This window comes from Pteronotus mesoamericanus, unplaced genomic scaffold, assembly GCF_021234165.1.
Source record: "Pteronotus mesoamericanus isolate MK-2021 breed Mesoamerican mustached bat unplaced genomic scaffold, CSHL_Meso_final scaffold_174, whole genome shotgun sequence".
NCBI lineage: Eukaryota > Metazoa > Chordata > Mammalia > Chiroptera > Mormoopidae > Pteronotus > Pteronotus mesoamericanus.
In genome coordinates this window covers 45,804,657-45,823,461 of record NW_026555309.1, presented here as the reverse complement: position 1 = coordinate 45,823,461, position 18,805 = coordinate 45,804,657, and positions in this window count along the sequence as shown.

The window sequence follows — 18,805 nt, the reverse complement described above, 5'->3', positions numbered from 1 at the left end:
AGACGTGTCTGCTCGCCATGTGGAGTCGGAGCCCTGTGTTGACGGGAGATACGAGCCCAGATGTGACAGCGCAGTGTCACATTGCGGGACAGCTCCCTCGGATCCCCAGATGAGCCGTCGCCTGGGCGGCCCCTGCCGGCGCTCGCTGGCGGGCTGCATTCCGCCCTGATGGCGGGGAAGATGCCTTCGGTAGCAACCCGTGACAGCTGCTGTAGTGATATTCCCAGTCTTGGGGGGGAGAGAGAGGGAAAAAATAAACACGATGGAAGTCGGATTGGAGATTAATAGTCGTGTGCTGACAATTGGCAACGCCGCAGGCTGTGGGAAGCCAGCGTTTCCCACGGGCCCCTCGGGGCGCGCAGGGGCGGGGTCCGCGGCGCACGGCCAGGGGGCAGCCCCGGGGTTGGTGGCGATCGCAGGAGCCCTTGGCCCGGGGCGTGGAAGGTGCCCGGCTCGGGGAGGGCAGATGGAAATCGCTCCGGAGCCATTTATTTATGTATCCTGTAATGTGGTCTGGAAAGGATTGCAAAAGGCTTAACAATTGCTTTGTATAAGAAGCTCCTGGTAATCCTCTCGGCGTCTGCCCAGGCAAGTACGGCGGCTCCTGCCACATCTGCGTCTGGTGGGGGCCGAACCAGGGTCAGACCGCTGGCCATTATGTTGACAAGAAGACACCTGGGTCGCTTGAGTATTGGGTGGAGAAGCCAGGGCTGAACGTCATTCATTTATTCATTTGGATCCTGCAGCCTCTGTGAACTCCTGTCTGTCAGGAGAAAGTGAGAAGCAAGCTGTGAACTGGGAGATGTCTGCAGAGAACACGGCCAGTCGACGGTCAACGTCGGCAGCGGGCGAGGGCAGCCGCGCACTAGCGGCCCACAGGACGGGGAGCCTGAAGCAGCAGCTCCCCGGCAGGAGAGGCAGCGCCCTGGAGAGACAGGAAGAGATGCTCTGTCCCCAGCCATCAGGGAAGGCCAGTCAACGTCACGGAGGAAGTCACGATGTTGGTTTCATCGGCAAACAAGACCGATTGGAAATTAAGACTCACTAGAGGAGCGGGGACGGGAACAGGGAGACAGTAGAGACTTACGTAGCTCACTGCGCAGCAAATTTAAACCGGGTCCTTTAAATAAGAACGACCGCGCTGTGCAGGCTGTTTACCTGTCCAGAGGGGGCGGGGTCCACAGGTGGGCATGTGTAAGGCGGTGGCGAGTCTCCCAGCACAAGACCACCCCCAGCACGGGGTGGAGCTGAGACTGGAAGCCAGGTCTGCAGGACCCCGAACCTCAGGGCTCTCCTGCTTGGCCAGGGACCCCCGCCCAGGAGGCCCTCTCCTTCCCTGGGACGTGTGCGCGTGCACTGCGTGCGTGGGGTCGGGGGTGCACTGCAGGAGGCCCAAGCGGGAGGCACAAGGCGCCTGGCCTGTGTTTCGAGGAAGCGGACGCTCAGGGGGCTGAGCGTGGCCCCGCCCGGGCAGGCTGGCGGGCAGCCCCGCCCCCTCCGCAGCTGCGGTGCCTCCTCAGCATTTATATTTCTTTGCTGCACTTTATGTATCTTCCTCAGCTGCCTTAAATCCTGTTTGAACAAGGCAGGGTGTAAATAGATAAATAAATAAAACCCCATGCCACAAATTTTGAAGCATCTTCCCCAGGGCCCACTCGCTCCTGGAGAGCTCCATCCATAACCCTGCGGCGCCGGGCTCGGGGAGAGCTGCTCGGGAGCCAGGCTCGCTGGCCGGCCCGCGCCGGGCGACTCCCAGGGCCCACGCCACGTGGGAGGCTCCCGGGCCCTGCGCGCCGCCCCACCCCCTGTGGGGGCCCGGACCCCGCCGGGACCTCGGGCACCACCTGCTCAGGCTGTGCTGAAGCGCTGGCCTGGAGGCGGCCGGCCTGCCCACAGGGGTTCCAGGCACATATTTCCCACCCCCCCAAGCAATAGCGTTTACTGACAACCTACTGTGTGCCGTGTACGAGGGTGCGTGCACTCCAAAACCGCATTACAAAAAATATCTTCGCTTGCGCCCTGCCTTCAAGCAGGCGCATGCCCTCCGCTCCCCCAGCGCCGAGGCTGTAAGGACGGGGACGCGGTGTTGGGTGCCAGGGGCCGGCAGGGCTCCCAGGCAGACGGGTGCTGATGAGGGCTTGCCGATCAGTTGGTCCGTTCACAGATTGAGAAGCAAGAAAGCCGCCCCGTAGAGTAGAGGCCGGAGTCTAAGACGTGCACGTCTGCCTCTTCATCGCATAGATCAGAGTGCGCACGCGCGCCCATGTGCATTGTGTATGTCTGTGTGTGTGTGTGTGTGCATGCCTGTGGGCGCGCCTGTGGGCGCGTGTGCATGCGTCAGGCAGTGTATGCGGCAGCATCCCAGAGCCACCACGGTCAGAGCGGGTCCCGCCTGCTCCTTCCTCTGCGCCCTGCCTCCCCCCAAGGCCAGTGGATCCATTTCAGAGGCAGGACGGAAACGCGTCCCCGGGCGCAGGGCCCTTTCCCGTGACGAATGACTGGCTCGCCGGGCCCCGTGCGGGTCTTGCCCCGCTCGCCTCCCGGGCTGTGCGTCCCCAGTCCGGTGTCGGAACGAGGATACCCTGGCTCTGGACCAGCGACAGAGGGGCCGCCAGGGGCACGGGAGCAGCCGGAGCTCAGCCGCTGTGTTTCACGGGCGGCCACACAGTTTATTTCAAGGGACGCACATATTTGAGCCGAATGGGCTCCTATTTCAGGGGCCAGAGCCGCGGCTGCCGTGCACGTCCGGCTGGTCCCTCGCACGGCCGCGCGGGGCTGAAGGCGTGGGCTGGAGAGGTTGGATCTTGAACACTCCAGGTGTTGCCAGAACAGGAGCTTGATAAAGGCCCCCGATGAAGTAATTGAGAAGATGGATGGGTAGGCTGTGGGGGGGTATGGGTTCCGGTCCACTGGGCCGCCATGGAGCTGACCTTGGCCGGGGGTCCCTGGCGTCGTGGGAGGGACACGGGGTGCGGGTCAGGCCCCGGGCTCCGGCACAGGCCCCCGGCTCCAGGCCCGGGACGGTTTGTCAGCGTCTCCCCCTCCAGCTTCCTCTCCTGTGGAAAGGGGGTCGCGACCATGACCCTCGCCTTGTTGGCTTAAGACCTCAAGGCCTCTAGCGCTGCGGGAATTCAGGGGGTCCCCTTCTCCAAAGACATTTGTGACCACTTTTTATGTGGGACGAGGCATAAGGAACTCTGATTTCCAGACCCGCGGGCGGGCGGTCACCCTGTCAGCCCGTGAAATAAATGGCTGACAGAAGGAGGGGCCCGGGGTGGGGCGGGGGGCCCGACGCCTGCCTCGCCCCTGCGGGTAGCACAGCCTCCGTGGCTCTGCGGTGCCGGCCGTCAGCCCGGCTTGCACGGGGGGCTCGGGTGGCCGCCGGTCCCCGGCCCCACCAGCCCTCTCACCTGCGCGCAGGAGAGAACAGAGCTGCCTCGTGGGGTGAACGGGGCACGATCAACGTGTCAGGGAGGTGCGTGCTCGGTCGGTTGGCGAGGACGTGGCTGACAGGCTGGGGAGGCGCGGAGGCCGGTCGTCCCCGCCGGGGGCCGCGGTGCAGGCCGGGAGTCGGCAGGGTGCGCCGAGCGGTGTCCTGCGCCCACGGCCCTGTCCGCGCCCGCCCCGGCCCGCGTCGCCTCCCGCCGGGTGCCCGCCTCTCCCCGGCACCCCTGCCGCCCTCCCGCGAGGGCCCTCGGGGTTCGGCCTTGGGGGGAGGGCACCGTCTCCCGCCCCTGGGCCCCTGGTGAGGTCACAGCCTCGCCCCCTCCCCCCGTCTCCACCCACGAGATGCCAGCAACACCCTCCCTCCAGGGTGATGCCCAAGGTATCTCTCGACCTTGTCACGTCTCACCTGGGGGCCAAAGCAACCCCAGGTTGAGGAACCCAGGCTGAGACCAGCGACTCAGCGGCAGCGACGCTGACGGCTGGAACAGGGCTCCCGTGGGCACCCGCATGTGCCTCACCGGCAGGAAGGCTGCTGTCACGGACACGCCGAGGCTGCCTCCTGGGACGCTGGGGCGGCCTGTCCTGACTGGGAGGCAGAGGCCCTGCTTGGGCCGCGCAGGAGCCAGGGCCTTGGCTGTCCCCAGAGTCCGGGACAGGCGCCCCAGGCCCCACGATGGGGCTCTCCACCTCTGTCCTGCCGTGTTTCTCCTGGCTCCGTTCTCCACGGCCGGACTTCCGGTTTTCAGCGGTGGCCCGTGTCTAAGAGGAGGCTGTCTCCTAGGACTCGATCTTTCTGCCTGCCATTGCCCTGGGACAAGTTGGCCGAGGCTGGGTCTCAGAGCAGCATGGAGGCCAAGGGGCTCGTCCCGGCCTTGCTGCCTGGTTCCGGGCCTGATGGAGGGAGAGGTGGACAGAGGCCTGGCTCCGGCCCGTCATGGCGCTGGTCCAACACGGGACCCTGTGTCCCCGTCGCCCGGCCGAGCCTGTGGGGCCCTTGCCGTCCCTCTCGGGAAGGGCCTGGAAGAGCCACTGGAAGCCCCCTCCTTGAGAAGGCGCCGGCCCCCGAGCGCCAGGGTGGTGGCCGGGCGTGGGAACGCTGCCCCGGGCGTTCTGGCTCCTGTGCCCTGCGCAGAAAGCCGCGTTTGCTCATCCTGCTTGGGTTAAATTACCGCGTTAATTATTCAAGGGACTTAATGCGATCAAACTAGAATCCGTGTACCGGATCTGAGGGGAACCAGAAACAAAATCGATGGGTCCAAAGGCCTCGGGGAGAGTGAATAATGAACTCTCCTCCCCTTGAAGTTTCCCTGGGAAGGAGCAAACGGTTTACGCGATGGGAAGCAGGCGAGACGGATGGGAAAGAGACAGACAGATACATGGCAGATAGAGAGAGGGGTGTAACAGACGGAGAGATAAGTGATAATTAGATGACAGATAAACCGGTGACATGTAGATGAGAGAGAGACAGACAGAGCCTGAGACAGAGAGACGCAGCAGAGGGATGACTTGGGACAACATCCAGCTGTGTCTGTCTGTCCCGAGCCCCGGCTCAGCGGCGGCTGCCCCGAGTCAGGGCCACAACGCGAATCGGCTGGCGTGTCCACGATTTCACGCGTCTTCCCTGTGACCCTGAGGGAGCGGCTGGGCCCCCGCAGGCGGCAGGATGGTTTTATGCTGCCTATTTATATCCAAATCAATTCGAAGGCGCTTGTAGGACTCGACCTAATCGAATCTGCTGCCCTTCACACACCAAGGTGAGACACCCGACCCCGTCCTCCGGGGGCTGCCTGGGCCTGTCCTTGTGCCCAAGGACCTGACAGCGCAGCGCACGGTCAGCCTTGCTCAGCCTGGGCCGGGCTCCTCGGGCGCCTCTCTGCCTTCCGGCGGCCTGACGCCTTCCTTAGCGGACAGCAGTGCCAGGAGCCAGGCTGACCGGGTGCTGGGGAGGCCCCCGGGTGCCCCGCCAGCCGAGTCACCGAACCTCTTGGGGGAGCCTGGGTGTCCTTTGTCAGCTCGGGCAGGCTGGCCTTGCTCTGGCTCACAGTGGCTGCTCAGGGGGCCTCGCAGGACACGGGCCCCGGGTCTGCAGGCCCCAGGAGGCCCGTCTGCGGCGCGGCCAAATCGCCTGGGGCCAGGGACTCCCCGGGCTGCAGCTTCTGAAACCCCCGCTCCTGTCCGGGGGGCCAGGCTCCGCTCTGCCCTTTGTCAGCACTTCTGAGCAGGAGCCCGGCACCAAGCTGACCCCTGGGGAGGACCCCGGGAAGCACAGCCCCCACCTGCCCAGGACCCCGCCTCCCCTTGGCCGAGGGGCCGACCGTGGGCCAAGGCTGCGAGCGGGTGCGCGTATGGAGGCGGCGGCGGCGGCGTCTCCCTGAGCCGTCCCCGGGCGCGGCCTTGGCCTGTGCCGATGCCGACGCCTGCTGTCTCTGCAACCCTCAGGAACGCGGCCTGGGGATCAGAGGCCCAGGTTCGAATCCTGTGTCTGTGTGGCCTGGTGACTTCCTTTTTCTAACCCCGAGTCTCCTCTCCTATTAGCGGGGCCACAGGCTTGCGCACCCGAGAGAGCCGGGCACCAAAGGCTGACGGTAACAACAACAAAAACAACAAAAACCCCGAGGGGCTTGGCGAATATCCCACATAGAGGGCGTGTTTGATAAAGCTTGATCAGCTCTCCTCACCATTATTAACGTGTATTTTATTCAGGCTTGAGAATGTGCATATTTGCAGCGAAGCGGCACCTCCCGGAGCCCCGGGGACGTGAGTGTGCGTGGGACTTAGAGATGCGGCCTGTCATGGGCCCAGGCAGCGGGAGCCCAGGCCCCAGGCAGGGCCACAGAGGAACCACAGGGAGCATTTACGGGGCAGAGACAGCTTTTCCTGCCTCCTCAGCACCGGGGACAGGAGGGGCGTCTCCATGCGCCCGAGCCCCGCTCCTGCCCGCACGCGCCACTGCGCCTTGCGAACCTGCCCGGGGAAGGCATGGGGGGCACAGCCGGGGTTGGAACCCTGTGGTCCCACTCGCTACTGCTTTCCTCTAGGGCGTCGTGGGTGGGACCTGGTCCATGGGAGCTGACAAACCGCCCCCGGTGGGCTCCCAGGGAGCGGAGGCCAATCCGGTGGGTCAGGGAGCCTCTCGTGGACGGGGGCACCGTGAGTTTGCAGCAGGGGACAGCGCGTGGTCCGTGGGGAGCTCGGTCAGAGACGCTACCTTCCCGATCCTGGGTGGCACAGGCGGCCCTCGCACGAACCTGAAGCCCCGGAATCCACCCGCCCTCCGCCCTCCGCGGTCGGGTTCCGTATTGTTTCCGTTTTAGTGAGAAACCATCGATGCGGCTGCTCTCACCCATCGTCCTCGCCCCGGCCTGGTGCTCCAGGCCACGCGCTCCTCCGACGGGCGCCCCAGAGGCCGGCTGGGGAGGAGTCCCACCTCAGCCCCGCACGTCCTGCCGCTGCACGACAGCAGCGACCGGTCACCAGCCGGCGGCCGCGGGCACCGGGAGGAAGCGGGATGCAGTGGGCAGGTGGAAGGTGGGCGCGGTTCCCCACCGTCCCGTACCTCACTGAGCCCCTGAGAAATGTCTCACGGGGAACCGTGCGAGGAAAGGACACTCTGACTGGCACCTACCCCGGGTGCTCTGGCTCCTGGGGGCATCGTACCACCTGGGAGGAAATGCTGCCCCGGTACTGCCACACACGGCCAGCGGACACTCCTGTGGCAGAGACAGCCACCCCTCCGCCAGCCGCGGCCAGGTGGCTGTGCCTTGGGGCCCTGCTTCCAGCTGGATGCAGGGGCAGACAGGCCTCGGGCCTGGCAGAGCCCCGGCCGGAGGCTCCTGGGGGCGGTCCCTGCCAAGCTGGCCTTGACTTGCGGCGTGAGAGATAACCCCCACGTGCGCTCTGCCTGCTCCGTGGGGGGTGCAGGCCGCCCCACGTGTGAGACGCTGGGTCAGGTGCCGGGGACACGTGGCCAGAGTTCACCAGACCCCCTACTCGTGGGGATTAGCAGGAGGGAGACAGGCCTCAGAGATCTCCCCTGACAAGCAAACCCTCTGAAGGAAACCCACAGCGTGTGGTGACGCGTGGCCGAGGGCCGGGCGGCAGGTGGTGGGGACCGGCCCTCAGGAGGGGGACCCTTCAGCGGAGGCCCTGGCTGGGGAGGGCCGGCGCGGTGGCCTGGAGGTGGGGGAGTGTCAGGGATGGTCGGGAGAAGGGCGTGGGGGCCTGCCCTCGGGCCCGCTGACCGTCTGCCCGGGGCGCCGGGCCCGCGGCCTGCTTCCGCTGTGCTCCTGCTGCGCTGAGCGCGCTCCGGGACCCCCGAGGCCCTCCATCCGCGCCTCTCGCAGGGCCCCGCCCTGCAGGGCTGTGGCTGGGGTCCTGCGGGGCCGCGTCTGTGAAGCACCGAGCACAGCACGGGACACAAAGCAGCTCTCGAACTGGCGAACCCCCTTCCTCCAACCCCCCTGCCCGCGAGGCGCCCGAGCTGTGTGGCCTGCGGCACCGTGGCCCGTGGCCGCCCAGCGACTTCAGTAATTGCGTCCTCTCCGGCCCCAGGCAGTGATAAATGAGCCCAGACGCTGTGTCCTTTCAGAAATCAATACTGTAATATCTCTATCCCAGTGGGGGAAGAGGAGGCGGGGAAATGGAGCACGCCCTTTGACCTTCCCTCAGAAATTGCGGAGGCCGGACCCGTGGGGCCTGGAGGGAGAGGGCAGCGTCAGGGCGGCGGGGCCTGGCGTCCAGCGCCGCCCCGAGCCGTGTGCCCCGGCGTGCCCCTCGGGTCCCTGGTCCCGGCCCTCCTGCTGGAGGGCGTGGAGGGCTCTGCGCAGCGCCCGGCGCTCGGATCACGCTGTGCTGCCGTGGGGGCGCAGGGCCGGCGCGCGAGGACCCCGCGGAGCCCCAGCCGGGGGCGCGCTCTGCAGCGAGGGGAAGCCTCTGACAGCGATGAGACCCCAGGCACCTAACCTGGCCGCTCACTGTGACGGGCCAGGTCGCCGACCCCAGGAGATGAAGTTACACGCGCAAGGTCAGCGTCGTTTTCCACAGCAGTTGTTCTGAGTTTTGTTTTTGCCCCCGGGAGGATGAAGGAGGGGCCGCTCAGCCCCGAGTCAACACGGGGGGCGGCACTCTGCCCGCGGGGCGGAGGCGAGAGCAGTGCCGGGCCGGGCAGGGGACAGGGCCTGGCAGGCCAGCCTCCGCCCACGCGCGCAGCACGCTGGGGCCTTCGAGAGGCCCCGCAGCCTCCACCGGGGCAGGCGTCCGCCCCTCCCTCCTTTTTCCTCAGAGCACCTCTGGGGAGACGCGGACTCACTCACCACTGCACCGGGAGTAAAACAAATGACGCTGTTTCCAGGCGCACTGTGCGCACCTCCTTCTTCAAGAGAGACGTGTGTCACTGTCTCCTGTGTGCTCGGTGGCACAGGTCGCTCATTGGCCTGATCGGCCCCCTGAGATCAGGCGTCTCATGCAGCCCCATCCGCCGGCCGGTCAAAGGCGCGCTCAGGGCCACCATCCGCGGAGGAGGGGGCGCTCCAGCGGCGGCAAGCGTGGGCGCCATGCCTGCCGCGGAGGACGCAGTGCCCGGCCTGACCGCAGGGACACAGCCCCGCGCCCTCCCGGCTGATGGTCTGCCGGGCAGCGGGGAGCCGTGCCGTCAAGGCCGGGGATCACGGCCCCACAGACAGTCTGTGTGAGCCGGGGCCGAGGGCGAGGCTGACTTGGATTTACGGGGTCAGGAAGGAGCAAAGAGGCCCTTGGCCAGCTGGTCGAAAGGGGCTCAGGGGGCACCAGGGAGAGATGTGAGAAGCCAGCAAGGGGCTTGGGGTGGAGGTTGGGGGAGACCAGTCTTATATGGTCAACGAGATTTGAGGTTCCACCTGCACGGGCCGGCCTGGGGTACCCAGAACCAGACCCCCTAACCAGCCCCCCTGGGACCCGCAGGAGATGCATTCCAGGCACTGACGTCCCTCTGTGGCTCAGTCCAAACCACGCTCTCCCCTCGATCCGGAGGCCGGGACCAGGACAGGCTTCTGGGTGAGGCTCCCGGGTCCGCCCCAGCAGAGCCCGGTGGGGCTCAGACCCCCTTGGGCAGGAGGGGCCAGGGCACAGGGGCCGTGCCGGTCAGTCTCCCGCCGATGCCGACTGCTGAGCTCTTCACGGCGCTGAGCCCGCCCAGCTGCGCTCCTGGACACGGGGCCCCGCAGTGGGATCGCCCTCCAGACTCGGGCCAGTGTGGGCCCTGGTCAGAGTGGGCGGCTGAGCACCTGTGGGTGCTGGGCAGCCAGCTGGTGGGACCTCGTGCCGGGAAGTGCCTTCCCCCTGACCCTGCCATCGAGTGCCCCCGGGAGGCGGGGTCGCTGGTCGGAGGCGCTGGGCCCTCTCTCTGTGCCTGCGCAGACCCCTACTCAGGGCCCTGAGCCCTGCGGGGCCCAGTCAGTATTTCCGGGTGAGCCTAGGCTGGGGCTCGGCCGCCGCCCGCCCAGTGGGAGGGGAGCCCCGGCACGAAACAAACCAGAGGCTCGCAAAGATTCGTCCGCAGTCGGCTGCTGCTTGTGATTCATTTTCCTCTCCGACCAGACCCTCCCAGCCGCGCCTGTGTGATTATCAGAGCCCCGCCCCTTCCAGACTGCGGTCGGACGCGGCTGCCAACCTACCCCTGAGGGCTAAGCGTGGCGGGAGTCAGCAGCCAACCCCGAAGTCTGCGGCGGTGAGGGGCAGTGGCCAGAGCCAGCGGCAAGGGCCCAAATGCTGTCTGCCCGTCCTGGCCCGAACTCCTCACATCCGACGCCAACAGCGGCGCCAACAGCGACCCATCTCGCCCGCAGAGCCCGCAGCCTCTTGCTTCCCGCAGCGTAGGTGCAGGCAGGGAGTTTTTGCGTTCGTTTTGTTCTCCAGTCTCTCGAGCGTTGCTCCTTCGCTAGGGCCGACGTCCAGCTCCTCTTCCGGTCCTTTGCCACCCAGCACACAGACTCGGCCTCTTGGGAAGTTGTTGAATATATGAGCGACCCCCGTGTTTCCCGCCTCTCGGTTAGCTCTCCTGCTTGTCCTCCAGGCGACGCTCAGAGGGCAGGCAGACACTGCTCTCCTTCCACGTGCAGAGCTCAGAGACATTCAGGACTGGCCCACGGTCACACAGCCCAGGTGGTTTGTCCTCAGAGCCTGTGCTTCCTGAAGGGAAACAGGCAGGACCCACCCGAGGTGGGCGGGCTCAGGGAGCTTAGCTTAGGGCGAACACACGGGCTCTTGCTGGATGTGTGGTGGGTGCCCTGCCTGAAACTGGGAGACAGAATGGATGCCAGGCCCCGTCTCCCCCAGCGCCTGCCAGCAGTGGGGCTGCCCGGGCTGTACGGAAGGGCCCGCACCGCGCGGTCTCCCGCGTCTGTGGTTCCCGACCACAGGGTCAGGACCCTCGCTTGGCCACGTCGGTTTATTAAATTCCCGCAGCAATCGGGGCCCCAGAGGGCCTGGGGATTATCTCCGTTGGACAGACGAGGCAGCGGACGTCCGGGGGTTCTGGCCCGTCCAAGGTCAAGCAGTAGGGGCTGGGCGGCAGGCACACAAGGTCCCGGCCCTGCCAGGCAGTGTGGTCCCGTGGGCATGCGCGTGTGCACCGCTAGGCCTCGCGTCGCACACACCGCCCTGGAAAGCGCTCTGCGCAGCGTGCTGAACTGTCGGCTAAAGCACGGAGCTCGCACGCGGGCCGTGGCCGTGATGAGGCGGCCCAGCCTGCAGCCGCGGTCTGGGCGCTTCCCGGCAGCGCCCCGGCTCCGCCGGGCCCGATGCCAGAGGCGCCGCTGTCTGGCCTCAGGTTTTGTTTCATTACCGACCATCGTCCCTCCCTGCTCCTCAGCTGCCTTCTTCCCGGAGCCGGGGCTGGGCCCTGCCAGGGAGGGGCCTGGCGAGAGGACGGGGGCACAGAGGCCCCGCCTCGCTCGCTGGCCTGGCCGGGAGCCTGTGTCACAGGCCGCTGGTGACAGGAACGTCGGGGTGGACGTGGTTGCCGGGCCTCTGGCAGGGAGACCGGTGCTGTACACCCCTCGGTCGGGTCTCTTACCCCGTGTGTGGGAGCCCTGCGGCCTCCCCCGTTCCCTGCCACACGTGGGCTCACGGCACAGAGCCCGGCGCCGAGGACAGCCGGTGGGTGGGTGGGTGATTGCAGGGATCGGCAAGAGGCAATGGCCGCCTGGCCTGGCAGGGACCCTGCCCGCTCTGCGCGGCGGCCCCAGGCGAGCACGGGTGGGGGTGGGGGAGCGACAGCGCCTCCCTGTGCCGCGTGTGCCCTCCGCCCGGCGGCCCGGCCCGGTGCGTCCACTCAGCCTCCCATGGGAGCAGAGGCGAGAGGTCAGCGCCGTGGCCGTGTGGATGGACGGGGCTTTACCAGGTGAGGCGGCCTCACCCTGCTGTCCTGAGTCAGGGTCGGGGCTGGTGTCCACAGTAGGGGCCCCCGCCCCACAGCCCCAGTTTGCTCGGGGAGTCGGCCCCTCGCTTGTTTCGCCCTGCCTGTTCTCGCTGTTTTGACGGGCGCCCTGCAGGGGCAGAGATGGGCCGCCCTGCATGGCAGGTCAGGGGGAGGCTGGAGTCCCTGCTCCGATGGGCGGCCGGGGGTCCAGAGCGGGCGTGGTCACCCAGGACGTGGAGGGAACCCCGGGCGCGGGAGGCAGCGGCCCGGAGCCACGCCTGGCACGGAGCAGGGCCGCAGCATCTGTGTGGCTGTCGCGCCGCCGCGCGTGCCTTCCTGCGAGAGCCTGTCTGCTGTTTGCGCGTTCCGTGGCGCGGTGCCCGTGAAATTAGAGTGAGACAATTGAAAATAAATGCGGAACTGGAGGGAAGAGTTCCAGAAAGCGAGCGTGGACCGAATTCTCGCGGAAGCGGCTTGATGCCGACAAAGCCGCTCCCACCTGCGCTCAGTAGCTGCCCTCCGGGGCCGCAGAGCGGAGGGGCTCCGTGGGGTCCTCACCCCACGGACCCAGGAAGCGTGCCCTTCTCAGACGGGGCCGCGGGTGCGAGGACGGCGCTGTGTCCCAGAGACGCTCTCTGCCCCAGGAACCCCTTGGCGGGGGGGCGGGAGGGGTGGACCTGCAGGGCACCGTGGGTGTCGCCTGACCTGCCTATCTATTGCCTTTTCTCTCAGGCGCGCTCAGAGGGCACGTGACCTCCTGGCGAGGCGATGGGACTGCTGGGTCCTCGTGGCCCATGTAGGCGTGACCCTCCGGTGTCTGAGGCTGTTCCCAGCTGTTCGGGGCTCCGGGCGGGGCTGGTGCGCCTCCCGCGTCTCACTCGGGACAGAGCGAGGGGCGCATGCTCACAGGCGCGCCGGTGGTCAGTGGTGACGAGGCCGTGAGGGACCCGGTTGAGCCGTCTCCTTTACCCGCGGACATGGCCGCCTGCGGAGCCTCCTGGTGGGCGGGGCACTCGGCCAGACACGGGTCAGTCGCCGTCTGGTTCAATCCCCGGACCCCCTTTCTCGGGAGCTGCGCCTGCCTGTGTTCAGAAGGGCAGTGAGCTGGCCGCCCTCTCACTGACGAAGCAGCACCCGTGCGGTGCCCAGGGCAGCTCTGGGCTGAGGGCCAGCGTGGGTCCCGGCGCCACCCCTCCTGGCCTCGTCCCTGCGGGCAGGGTCGCCTTCCCGCTGGGCCTTGGCTGCCCCACCTGGAAAACCAGAGGAGAGAGGGCCGCGCTTGTCAGGGCGGAGCGTGCGCCCAGCAAGAATGGGCCGCCGTGGCCGGGGCGGGGCGGGGCGGGGCGGGGCGGGGCGGGGCCGGGCCTGGGCGGGGCCTGGGCGGGGCCGGGCAGGGCCGGGGCGGGGCCGGGGCGGGGCGGGGCGGGGCCGGCGCGGCTCCAGGCGGCCTGGGACCTGATTGCGCCTTCCTGGCAGCCTGCTCTGCTCTTGGGGCGTTTCCGCTCCCACCTGCGTGGACAGGTGAGGCCCACTCAGATCAGGATGGGGTGCTAAGGCGTCGGAGGGGCGGACCTCGGGGGTCTATTTCATCTCAGACACCCTGGGGCCTCGCAGAGCCTCCCCATGACTCAGCCTGAAGTCCTGCCGCTGGGGACCCCAGGGCGGCAGGAGATACTGTTGGCGGCGACAGGAACAAGTCACAGGTCTCGAAGGAAGGCTTCAGGTTAGTCCTGCGCCATCGCATGTTTAATGACTAAAAAACCGAATGAGCCTACCACCGTGCAAGCCACGCCTGACCACACAGAGACTTGAAGCCTGTAAACGTCTTTGAAGAGCCGATCACCGCCCTGCTGGGGACACCAGGGAGGACCGTCCTGTGCCGCGGGCGGACTGTGCGCGGAGCCTCGGAGCAGAGTCTGCAGAGTGGCCGCCCGCCCCCTTCTCTTGTTTTCCAGCTTTATTGTGTATAACGGACCATAAAACTTGTATCTGCCTGAGGTGCCCAACTTGAGGTTCTGACGCGTGTCTACGGGGAAGTGCTCGCCACGCGAGCCACGGGCACTGCCCTGTCCCCATCCCCCTGCCCGGGGGCCGCTCCCTTTCTTTCCGCCTCTGTCTTGTGCTGCTGGTCCCGGTGCCCCCCTCCCCCACCCCAGCCGCAGGCCTGGCTGGGCCCCGCCCCCAGCTGGGAGCTGTCCCGGCTGCTCCACCAGGGTCCAGGGCACCGGACGCCGCCCGTTTGAAGCCCATCCTGGCTGGCACGCGTGGGAGCACGGCAGGCGAGGGCGCCCGGCGGGCCGGGGCCTGCGGTTCCGTGGCGGCTCACCTGAGCGAGAGGCTCCCGGCGGGTCAGAGAGGCGCTTGCCCTCCATCCCGGGGTGTCTGTGCTGGCAGCACACGGGGCTCAGCGCGGTGTCCCCTTGGATGCCTAAGGCTGGTGCGACGGTGAAGCGCTGTGGTGTCCTCATCGGCGGGGGTGGGGGGAGGGTGCGTGCGGGGGGGCCAGGGTGTCGCTGGGACAGTGGGAGCCCCCACGGAGGCTGGGAGGGACCGTCACCCTCTCCTCTCTGTTAAGTCACCTTTGCCCGGGTGTAACTTACACGCCACAGAAGGCACCGGTTCAAAGGGCAGTGTGGTGAGGTTTGTCAGGTACGTAACACAGCCGGCAGCACCGCGGAGGACACTCGGTCACCTGTCCCCTGTCGAGCTCACCTGGGGCGGGCCAGCCTCTCCCGGCCCAGCCCGAGTGGAAGGGCCCGTGCGGTTCTGTGTGGGCCCGTCCGCCCCCGCAGACCCCGGGCGGGGGAGATGGGCCGCCAGCCAAGGTCAGCCTCAACCCCTGCAACTCCGACCCGCGGACACGGTCGCAGAGAGAGGGACAGCGCCTCTCAGAAGCCGCTGCAGCTCGGGGCAGCCGGGAAGGCTGCGCTCGCCAGGTCGGAGGCCCGGCTGCGCCTCCCGCGGCGCGGACCGTGCTGGCAGGAGAGGGTTAAGCTCGCCTGTGATTATTTATCCATTTGGCTAATTAGATTTTAATAAACTGCTTCACACTGCGGCTTGCAGCGCTGCGAGACGCATTTAAATGGGCAACGCTGGGCTGGCGCTGGGCGCCGACTGTGAGCCGCGCAGGGCCTCCGCGGCCCACCTCTGCCTCCGCGGCCCCCCTCTGCCTCCCCGGCCCCCCTCTGCCACCTTGTCACCCCTGCACTGGTGCCCTACTTGTGCCAGTCCCCCCTTCCTTCATCGGGGGTGCCGCACGCCGGCCCTGGGACCGTGGTGAGGGGCTGCCTGGACCCGGCCCCCTCGGCTTACAGTTTAGAGGTGGAAAGAGTCACGGGGACAAGGCCACAGCCCCCCTTGGGGCCTCTGCAGCGGGGACCAGGAGTGACCGTCCCCTACGCCGTCCCTCCCTTGCAAGAGCGGGAGGAGGCCCTGCCCCTCCCCCTCCTCAGGGAAGCCCATCCAGGTCTCTTTTCAGAAGGAGAAGGGCACGTGGGTGGCCAAGGGGGCCTTTGGTGGCCTCTGTCCCGCTCCGCCTGACTCCCCAGGTGTCGTGTGATGTTCTGCTTGGAGTACAGCTCAGACGTCGCCCCCTGGGCTGAGAGACTTGGAGTGGAGGACACAGCCTCTCGGAGCCTCAGGCCCCCCGCCCCTGCAGGGGGAGGGCTCACGTGACCGGCACAAAGGGCTGTGTCCCGGCCCCAGAACGCAGCAGAGGCTCAGTCATGTGACGTCCCCAGAACCCGCCCCGGGCCCTCCGTCCCTCGGAGTGAAGATCAGAGCACAGCAGAGCTTGCGGGGTGGCGGCCCCGCCCCGGGCCCGGGCGGGGGCCGCGGTGGGTGCAGACACTCTGACGAGGGCCACGACCCTCCCCGTTTTCCTCACCGTCATTGGGGGTGACAGCCCCTTGACCTCAGCACCGCCCCATCAGCCACTGTCACCTCTCTGGTACGAGGGAGCCCAAACCCTTCTGCGCGTTTGCTCCTGACACAGCCGGGTGCCCTGGCCTCGTCTGAGGACATTTCAATTAGAACTAAAAGCCAAGTGAGGACAAACACGGGTGAGCACTCAAGAGCCAGCACTCGTCCCCGCTCCAAGGCTGAGGTCCCGGACCCCGGGACCTGGGGCTGCTGGGAAGGACAGGCCTGCATTCCCCACTGGGGGCAGGCGGCGGTAGGTGACGAGCAGCAGCCAGGCCCGTGGAGCCCTCAGCACAGGACCCACCTTAGTCCGTCCCCAACGTGATACCTGAGTGCGGGGTTGTGTAGAACAGGAAAGACTCAGACCCTTGCTCAGGGGGACAGACCGTGAGAGCTGTGTTCATGGCAGACCGCGGGCTGCCCCGAATAGCACGTCCGGCTTCTCAGCCCCCCGGCCCGGGACCCCTCCCAGCGGGAGCCTCACCCCACCGTGTCCACATGGACTTCCTCCACGGCCCAGGTCCTACGGCGGCAGGTGCGGTGGGGGCTGGCAGGGTGGGCAGGGAGGGTGCTGGGAGCAACCCGGGCCTCGGAGGCTCGGGTTCCTGCAGGCTCCTCGTCTGCCCTGGCCCCGGATTAAAAGCTCCCAGCTCTTCCCAGAACAGCGCTGACCAGCGCTGACCCCTTCGCAGGGTGCACGGCGCGTCCCCTCAGCTGAGGCTCATCCACAGGCACCAGGCATGGCTGGAACCATGAAGACCAGTCCCTGGAGGGCTGCCGCGGGGCGCGTCAGCTGTGCCCGAAATGGCGGGTCCGTCCAGGGCAAGGCTCGGGGTCCGCGACGTCCTGGGGAGATGCCCTGCAGAGCCACGGGCTCCTCTCACCACTTCGAGTTTATGGTGGATTTGAAGGGACTGTGCAACCGTGGGACTTGGCGGGCCCATCTCTCCCGCTGCGCCTTCCACACTCCGCACCTGTCACCGGCAGGCACGTAGGGCCTGTCGTGTCACTTGGTGCCCGCGTCGGGCTGGCAGCCCTGCCCCTCCCTGCCCTGTGCCCGCTCCCAGCCCAGGGCTCCTGGGATGCCCCACAGACTGGCCGCAGGCTCCAGGGCCCCGCAGGCGGACCCGCCGGCTTTGATTTCTGGTTGAATTCCATGATGACCCGGGAGCCCATTCTGTGTGATTTCTTATCTTTTAGATGCGTCAGGGTTGGTTTATGGCTCAGAATTCGGTCCGTCTGGGTGAGTGTTCTGTGGGCTCCCACGAAGCACGTCTGTCTCGCCGCTGCTGATGGAGTGGTCATCAGCGTCCATTAGGCCCGGCTGGCGGATGGCGTGGTTCGGCGTGTAGATCCTCGCGGACGTTCTGCCTGCTGGGCCCATCCGTCACCGAGCGGGCGGCGCCGGCGGCCGAGGCCCCCGCGGAGGAGCTCTCCTCTCGGTTCCCTCCGTCTCGCGCGGGGAAATCCTGTGCCAGGAAGCGCTGCGGGGCGCATGCATGTCAGAGTCGGGCGTTCGAACTATGTGACGTCCCTCGTTCTGCCGGACGAGGGGACTGGACGTTCCTTGAGCGACGTCCGCTTTCTTCTGTTTACACGGTATCTTCCTCCATCCTTTCTCTTTGAAAGATCTGTATCTTTATAGTTAAACTTGGTCTCATGTAGACAGGACATAGTTGGTTTTTGCTTTTTAAAAAATCCAAGCTGACAACCGCTGTCTCTTACCTGGCGAGTTTAGACAATTCACGCTCACGGGGCTTATTGAGACGGAGTGAGGGCGTCCGCACTGTTGGCTGTTTCCTGTCTGTCCTCCTTACCCTCTTTCTCCTTCTCCCGCTCTTCCCTCCTCTTCTGCATTTTGCTGAACACATTTTATGATTCCACTTTATCCTCCCTGTTGACTTATTATTTTCATCTCTTTAAAAAATACTAGTGGTTAGCCCTGGCTGGTGTGGCTGTGTGGGTTGGAGCATCGTTCCACACAATGAAAGGTCGTGGGTTTGATCCCCAGTCAGGGCACGTGCCGAGGCTGCAGGTTCAGTTCCCGGTCAGGCCCGCACGAGAGGCAACTGATCAGTGTTTCCCTCTTACATCGATGTTTCCCGTTCTCTCCTTCAGATCAATGAAACAAAAGTACTAGTGGTTCCCCTAGGACTACAATGCACACTTGTAAGCAATCCGAGTGCACCTTCAAATGCTGCCACCCCGCTCCCTGTGGCACGGTGTCCTCACGTCCGCCTCTGCCCTTTCTTCCAGAGCTGCCATGCATCTGCTTTGGCGTTGCTGATAAATGCACAGGGCAGTGCTACTGTTTTTTCCTGGGCAGTTATCTTTCCGAACAAGGGCCTGCAAAAACATACCATCTGGTTTTGCATGTTGTACATCTTTTCCCTGAGAACATTTAACACATGAATCATCGTTTTTTCACTTCTCCTGAGGGGCGGTTACAAGCTCTGCGTTGTACCCGGGCCTGGTTCTCATAACTGCTGCGCCTCTTGGGAGCCTGTTTCATCTTGCTGTCTCGTGAGCCTCACCACTTTCGCCGGAAGCAGGAGGTATGGTTTAGGACACAAGACACGGAGGTACATGTGTCTGACGCTTGGAGAGGAGCCTGCCTTAGCGTTGGCTAGGCCTTTTGCGGGGGATGGGGGGGGTGGGGGGTGGGCGTGGACCGGGCAGGATCCGGGCCGCGACCCTCAGAGCGCGCAGACTGCAGCTTTGGGGGTGGGGTGGCCTTCGCCAGGGCCCCCGCCTGCCCTCCCGCTGAAGTTCCGGCCACTGCCCTCGTTCGCCCCCGGGGCCGGAGAGTTTACTTTTGTATTTTCTCTTTTCTCTCAGCTGGGAATGGTTTCTATCCTGCCCGGGTGACTAGTTTCTCGGCTCTTCCTCCCGCACATGAAGGCCTTTTTTCTTTTCCTGCAGGGACCTGGGAGAGGCGGCTGCGAGCAGGTTTCCAACGCTGGCTGATGCTCTGTCCCCGGACCGGACCACGGGGCAGCCGGTCTCAGCAGGCGCTGAGGCCTCCCCTGGAAGCGCTGGGCC